Raw genomic sequence first — 8,255 nt, 5'->3', positions numbered from 1 at the left:
GAGGTGTTATCAATGTAGTCCTCCTCCCGTTGTGGAACCTAGAACTGAAAGAAAGACATTAATGTTGGAAAAATAAACTAGAGAAAAAAAGGCCAGAAAAGCTATTTACAGTTAAGGAAAAAAAAACCTTACACTTCATAGACTGTAATGCATTATCTTGACGCATTCCTTCCGCAAGCGTCAGCATGCGTTTGGAGGCGTCAATTTGCCACCTCCAAAATTGCAACATGTTGCGTTGGCTGCGCCCCGCCACACAACACGAAACAACGCATGCGTAAGCAAACGCGGTTGAATGCATACAAACACATGTACCTGCGTCCACAACGTTAACGATAGGAAAACATGACGCAGGCAGATGTATGCGTCAGAAATGCTGCGGACACAACCGCAAATGTGAACCCAGCCTTACACATCCATTTGGTAAATTCAAAAAAGTTAATTTTTTTCTCAATAATGTACACTCTGTACCTCATCTTGAATTAAAATAAACAGAAATGTAGAAATTTTTGCAAATTTATTAAAAAAGAAAAAGTGAAATGTCACATGGTCATAAGTATTCAGACCCTTTGCTCAGTATTGAGTAGAAGCAACCTTTTGAGCTAGTACAGCCATGAGTCTTCTTGGGAATGATGCAACAAGCTTTTCACTCCTGGATTTGGGGATCCTCTGCCATTCCTTCTTCCAGAACCTCTCCAGGTCTGTCTGGTTGGATGGTGAACGTTGGTGGACTGCCATTTTCAGGTCTCTCCAGAGATGCTCAATTGGGTTTAGGTCAGGGCTCTGGCTGGGTCAGTCAAGAATGATCACAGAGTTCTTCCTAAGCCACTCATTTGTTATTTTAGCTGTGTGCTTAGGGTCATTGTCTTGTTGCAAGATGAACCTTTGGCCAAGTCTGAGGTCCAGAGCACTCTGGAAGAGGTTTTCGTCAAAGATAGCTCTGTACTTGGCCATATTCATGTTTCCTTCAATTAAAGCCAGTCATCCTGTCCCTGCAGCTGAAAAATAACCCCATAGCATGATGCTGCCACCACCATGTTTCACTGTTGGGATTGTATTGGGCAGGTGATGAGCAGTGCCTGGTTTTCTCCACACATACAGCGTAGAATTATCATCAAAAAGTTCTATATTCATCTCATCAGACCACAGAATCTTATTTCTCATAGTCTGGGAGTCCTTCATCTGTTTTTTAGCAAACCCTATGTGGGCTTTCATATGTCTTGCACTGAGGAGAGGCGTCCATTGGGCCACTATGCCATAAAAGACCAACTGGTGGAGGACTGCACTGATAGTTGACTTTGTGGAACTTTCTCCCATCTCCCTACTGCATCTGTGGAGCTCAGGCACAGTGATCTTAGGGTTCTTCCTTACCTCTCTCACCAAGGATTTTTTCCCACGATAGCTTAGTTTGACTGGACGGCCAGGTCTAGGAAGACTTCTGGTGGCCTCAAACTTCTTCCATTTAAGGATTATTGAGGCCACTGTGCTCTTAGGAACCTTGAGTACTGCAGAAATTCTTTTGTAACCTTTGCCAAATCTGTGCCTTGCCACAATTCTGTCTCTGAGCTCCTTGGCCAGTTCCTTTTACCTCGTGATTCTCATTTGTTCTGACATGCACTGTGAGCTGTGGGGTCTTATATAGACAGGTGTGTGCCTTTCCAAATCAAGTCCTATCAGTTTAATTAAACACAGCTGGACTCTAATGAACCATCTCAAGGAGGATCACAAGGCAATGGACAGCATGTGACTTAAATATGAATGTCTGAGTAAAGGGTCTGAATATTAATGACCATGTGATATTTCGTTTTTTTTTTTTTAATAAATTTGGAAAAATGTTTACATTTCTGTTTTTTCAGTCAAGATGGGGTGCAGAATGTACATTAATGAGAAAAAGAATGAACTTTTTTGAATTTACCAAATGGCTGCAATATAACAAAGAGTGAAAAATTTAAAAGGATCTGAATACTTTCTGTACCCACTGTGCATCTTAGTAGTATAATGGATGACACTGAGGCTTCCAACGTTATTTTGCCACATGATAAAGAACCTGACAGCTGATTCCTACTGAATGACCCTTATGATGCAGGAATCAGACATTAGCTTCATTATTACAGTCGTGTATGTTTTATTCTGATGCTGCTGCATTTCATATAAACCATACATGTAATATCTGTTAAGCGATTATGATGATTATATTCCAAAGGCTGGACCCCTCCGGCTTCTCCCTACTTTGTTCCCTAGATTGATACATCCCCCTAATGGTGTGTAATAGGCAATCTGTCAAGAAGTTGCTTTACTTGCTGATTCCAGAGTTTGTTACGTGATCGCTCACATATGATTTCGAGATTTGTGGTCACGTCTCCTCCTACTCCGCTCAGTTGAAGATTAACACAAAGAAAGAAGCAGAAGGAGACGTCAAGCAGCTCGAGACCACAAATCTGCAAATCACATGTGAGCGATCACGTGACGACCGCCAGAATCAGCAAGTAGAGCGAAATCCTAAGAGCGCATATTATACGCCGTTAGGACTCAGTGTCAGCACCTATAAATGAGGCCTCCTTCACACGTCTGTGTTTCCAGTACATGTGGTATCCATCTTTGTCACAGTTCCCACACATGCTCATTTTAACCTAACCTTGTGTTCATACAAAACACACGGAGAAAAGCCTGTTTTTTTCCTGGCAGCAAGGATGACAAGTACCAATACAAGTCTATGGGTCTGTGAAAAACATGTACAGCACACTGATGGCATCCATGTGCCATCTGTGTGCTGTACATGTTTAACATGCTAAAGTATAGAATAAGCTTTGTAATTTCATTTTTTCTTTATCCATACCATAAAAACACTGATAACCACACTGATGATCAAAACGGACACATAGATGACACACGAGTGACCCTCCAGTGACCCACGGATGTCCGACGGATGACACATGCATGGCATAATATTAACCAATGGATAAAAACCTGATGAAACACTGATGACCAACGGATGAAGATTGATGACACACCAAGATCAACCGATGAAACACGGATGAACACTGATGGTACTCTGATAGAAAACACTGTACTGTTTTTTCATGTACGTGTTTAAACACAGACATATGAAGTAGGCTTTACATACATATTTAAAGACTGAGATTTGCATTCTTGCAGTTTGTGCTGAATAAATGTAACTGGCTTCTTTCAATATACTTCCGTTAAGAGAAGTCGTCTAGAGAGCACGTGACCATAAATAAGTAAATCACATACATGCGGCCACATGAACGTTTGTTTGCTCTGGGGCGTCCTGACAACTTGCACACCACACACTGTCAGCAATCTATGGTCACATAGAATGACTGCAGATTTTTGTGTCAAGCCTGCGTCTGACATCATTACATTGTATTTTAATATTTTTTATTTCTATTGTGCCAACATATTCTGCAGCACTTTACATTTTAAAAGGGACTTGTACAGACAATGAAGACCTTACAGAATAGCACATAACTCAGATACCAAAAGGAGCGAGGACGCTGCTGCTTGCAAGCTTACAATTTTGGTAGACAGCAGAATACTTGGTTCCATTTATCACAGCAAGTCTTCCAGGTCCTGAAGCAGCAAAACAGTCCCAGACCATCAAACTACTACCACCATATTTTACTGTTAGTATGATGTTCCTTTTCTGAAATGCTGTGTTACATCTATGCCAGACGTAATGGGGCATACACCTTCCAAAAGGTTCATCTTTTGTCTCATCAGTCCACAGAGTATTCTCCCAAAAGTCTTGGAGATCATTAAGATGTTTTCTGGCAAAATTGAGACAAGTCTTTATGTTCTTATTGCTCAGCAGTCGTTTTCATCTTAGAACTGTGCCATGCAAGCTATTTTTGCCCAGTCTCTTTCTTATGGTAGAGTCCTGAATACTGACCTTAACCGAGGCAAGTGAGGCCTGCAGTTCATTGGGTGTTGTTATGGGGTCTTTTATGACAACTTGAATGAGTCGTCGCTGTGCTCTTGGAGTAATTTTGGTCGGCCAGCCACTCCTGGGAAGGTTCACCACTGTTCCATTTTTTCGTCATTTGTGGATAATGGCTCTCATTGTGGTTCGCTTAAGTCCCAAAACTTTATAAATGGCTTTATAATTTTTTCCAGATTGAGAGATCTCGATTACTTTGTTTCTCATTTGATCCAGAATTTCTTTGGATCACTGCATGATGTCTTTTGAGCTCCTTTTCATCCACTTCACTTTGTCAGGCTGGTCCTATTTAAATGATTTCTTGATTGAGAACTGGTGTGGCAGTAATCACGCCTGGATGTGGCTAGAGAATTTGAACTCAGCTTCTCAATTAACCACAGTTAATTTATGTTTTTTTTTGGGGGGTGGGTCAATCACTTTTTCACAAAGGGCTCTGTTGGTTTGGATTTGTTTTTCTCCTAATAATAAAGGCATTCATTTAGGGTACTGTTACACTAAGCGATACACCAGTGATCCTGACAACGATATGGATCGCTGGTGCATAGCTAAGTGGTCGCTAGTGAGCTGCCACATAGGCAGATCTCACCAGCGACATAGCAGCGGTCGGGGGTCGCTACTTGTCAGACGCGGCGATCCTGACGTCCTCGCCCGCGTCCACGCGTCGCTTGTCGGTGCCACAGGAAGCCCAGCAGGAAGCTGACGACGAGAAACGGTCCAGGACGTTCTCGTGCGATCAGCGACAGACAGCGGGGGAGCCGGTCAGAGGTAAGTATCACATGTAGCGATATCGCTAGCAATATCGCTGCTACATCACAAAACCAGTGACGTTACAGCGATATTGCTAGCGATATCGCTATGTGTAACGGGCCAACTGCATTTTGTGATTATTTGTGTTATCTTTGTCTACTATTTAAAATTGTTTGGTGATCCGAAACATTTAAGTGCAACAAACGTAAAAGAATAGGAAATCAGGAAGGGGGCAAACACTTTTTCACACAACTGTATATTGCACCCCATATTATGTAAAGGCTATAATACATGTTTATAATATACAGAGACATATTTAGAGAAATATACATGATATGCATACATAAACACCCTACATTATGCATAGGATGTGATAGAAAATAGATATGACCCTAAGGTCCTGGCAGGATGTCCAGTCTTTGCTGAGATTGAACGGTGAGCTTTCAGTTCCTTGTTCCATGTTCAGTTTCTCTGATTTCACTGGTTCATCCAATCCGCTGAGTCCTGCCTCTGTTTGCTTACCAAGTGTGTTGGCACACAGGAGGCTGGAGCAGGTGGCAGAGAGAGGGCCTGGCATAGACTTGGGGGTGGTGTCTGTTGACATCCAGTCTCTGCCAGACAGGAAAACTCTATAGTTGGAGTGTGAGCAGCTACTCCAGAATCAGGAGAGAAGCTGGTTACATCCGCACCAGTTCAGAATTCTGACAGGGAATATATTTCAAACTTTCAGCATCCAGCAGCCTAGGTACACACATAAAAGAAGAAAAAAGCCTGGACAACTCCTTTAAGGGCATACATTTCCATCTTTATAAGTAAGATAACTTGCTGAGCGGACCGGTCTGCAGAGCTCCGTGTAAATGAAAAATTGAACAGCTGTTTACATCTTTTCTCAACTCATTTTCTGTAGCACCTAAAAAAATCAAAACTATCTCCCAAAGTCCTTTAGACAATGAAGGAATCACCAGGACATTGCTCCATTCAGAAGGAGTTCTCAAGATACGTGGGTGTCCTAGTGGTTGGATCACTTATGGATAGGTGATAACGTCTAAAAAAGGTAATAACCCTATAAGTATGATTGCTATCAGTACCTAATATGTGAACAGCATGAATTCTTTATTTTGCATTGCCTATACCATAGGATATGTTGTGCCCCCAAGTTTCTATTATCGCCTGGTATTCCTAAATCCCATTGTACATGTGACTTGACTTTCATTGGTCCTGTATAGTGAGGATCCTCGGCACTACATAGGTGATAGTGTACACATGTATTGCGGAATATTCATTTCTTCTATCAATCTATATCTCCACTTATTTTCTTTTTGTGTCCTTTCAGATTACGATGGCCCATTGCTTTTAATATGCTCTTAGACTTAACATTGAATGGATGGATTATCAAGGAGCAAACAAGTCAGGCTGTGAAGATCACTAATCCGTGTAATATTAGTACAGGATAATGACAGGCCTGCTTTGACAGACACTTCTTAGATTGGCAGCTAAAGCAAACACATACTAGAGCTAGTACAGCCTTTACTGGTGTATACTGCAGGTGCTGCTTCTTTTGGTACAGCTGTCTGCCAACCTTACAGCCTATATCCATGTTCGCAGCCAAAATCCTTGTGTTGCGTCAAAGTATCCATGGTAAAAATGATGCAATTTTGCAAATAGTCTCTGTCAAAGATCATAGGGGTTGTTATGAACAGCCCTCTGCTGCCTCCTATCATCAGGACAATTACACAATTAACCGACAATTGATAGAAGAGTCTGCAGCTATTTCCACTACTAGGCTGGTTATTGGGGAACTCAAAGTGAGCGTATTGTATATATACAATATATATCTTCCCTGCGATACCTCAGTACAGTCACTGCTAACTCAACAGTAACCCAAGAAACATTATTAGCTGCCAACCCCAATCATTTTACAGGCCGGTTAGACACCCGCTACAGGTAGTGTATGGTTTCGGGGTGCGGTTCACAGAGCAAGCTGAACAGAACTATTACATTTTATTTTTAAACCAGAAAAATAGACAGCACGTATAAAAAATATACAAAAGTTTTTAACCCTCCGTCAGGCGCAATATAGATTCTCCTCAGTTCATGCGCAATGTGCCTGACAAGCACAGGTCAGAAAACCACCTATAGTAGCTACATATTTCAATTTCAGGACTATAGAAGTAGTCAGTGACCTTCATAGGAATGTATTAAAAGAGATTACACCAAATCAGATGCAAAAAAATACATTTATTAACCATAAACTTATTAAAACTAAAAGTACCACTTTTCGGTTGTACCGCCAAATAGGCTCCAGTTATCTTTACTTAAATATAAAATTATGGAAAAAAACTTAAAGGATATTGCACTTAGATGTTACTTAATTATTTTCTACTCATCTTCAGTGGTTTCAATTGCAGCAGAAGCAGCACAGGTACACTTAGAAAAGCAAGGCTGGCAGACGAAAGTTGCATGGGAAAGGCAGATTGATTCTTTACATATTTTGCAGTCATATTTAGAAAACCTTCTGAAACCAGATACAAATGAGCAGGTAGTACAACTGCGTCTTTTAGAAGGTGGTAGAGTCGGTGTTTGTTCTGGAACGTCCTTGGGACGTCCTTTGTATTTTTATCTTTGCCCAAATAATAAGCTAGATCTGTGTCTGTTTCCTCTGTATCAGTGTCATCACCATCCTGCTCTGTTCCAGAATCAGTGTTACATTCTGCTACCTCATCTTCAGATGAAATGTCACTAGATTCCTCTAAATCCTCAGTTACTGCTGGTTCTTCCTCATCATCTTCTAACAAAAAAATCTTCATTTCTTCTAAATGAAGGGGTTTAGATGAATCATACTGTTTTCTGGCCATTGCAGCAGAAAATCTGAAGCAAAAGAGAAAGAGTATGTGTTAGGGCGCAATGTGCCTTAGAAGCCACCCTCCTTTTGTATAAGAAAACAGTACTTATGTACACTAACTTAACATTAATCCTTCATAAAACAAGCTAAATACACAATCGTGATGAATAAAAAAAGAAAATACTAACCTTTCAATTTGTGTTGAAATCAGGCGCAATGTGCCTGAGAAGCCAAAGTGTTGATATCTGCTCACTAGAAGGTCTGCTGAGTCACTGTGATATCAGGTTTCACAGAGCCTGTAGAGTCAGGAGATAACTAGGAGGGGTGGGGTTTTCTGATAAGTGGGCAAGGAGAGAGAAGTGAAACTAATTACTGTGTGCCTGTCAGATCTATTGCGCCTGACGGAGGGTTAAAAAGGTGACAAACAATACAGCATATACAGTCATGGCCAAAAGTTTTGAGAATGACACAAATATTATATTTTCACATGATCTGCTGCCCTCTGGTTTTTATGTGTGTTTGTCAGATGTTTTTATCACATACAGAAATATAATTGCAATCATATTATGAGTAACAAAAGGTTATATTGACAGTTAGAATGAGTTAATGCAGCAAGTCAATATTTGCAGTGTTGACCCTTCTTCAGGACCTCAGCAATTCTCCCTGGCATGCTCTCAATCAACTTCTGGATCAAAACCTGACTGATAGCAG

General features: G+C 40.9%; 1 long non-coding RNA gene across 1 annotated transcript; it reads right to left on the bottom strand.

Annotated features, from left to right (window-relative positions):
* Window positions 1–6,920: 6,920 nt before the first annotated feature.
* On the bottom strand, window positions 6,921–7,888 carry LOC141082727 (uncharacterized). The gene is made up of 2 exons (XR_012230562.1): window positions 7,733–7,888; window positions 6,921–7,570 (listed from the first exon to the last, which is right to left on the bottom strand). It is a non-coding gene; the product is annotated as an uncharacterized lncRNA (long non-coding RNA).
* Between the last annotated feature and the right edge of the window lie 367 nt (window positions 7,889–8,255).

The sequence above is a fragment of the Dendrobates tinctorius genome, unplaced genomic scaffold, assembly GCF_039654945.1.
Source record: "Dendrobates tinctorius isolate UK_male_01 unplaced genomic scaffold, ASM3965494v1 ptg000019l, whole genome shotgun sequence".
In the NCBI taxonomy this organism is placed as follows: Eukaryota; Metazoa; Chordata; class Amphibia; order Anura; family Dendrobatidae; genus Dendrobates; species Dendrobates tinctorius.
Note: the sequence above shows the minus strand (reverse complement) of the source record. Positions and strands in the feature narration are given on the sequence as shown.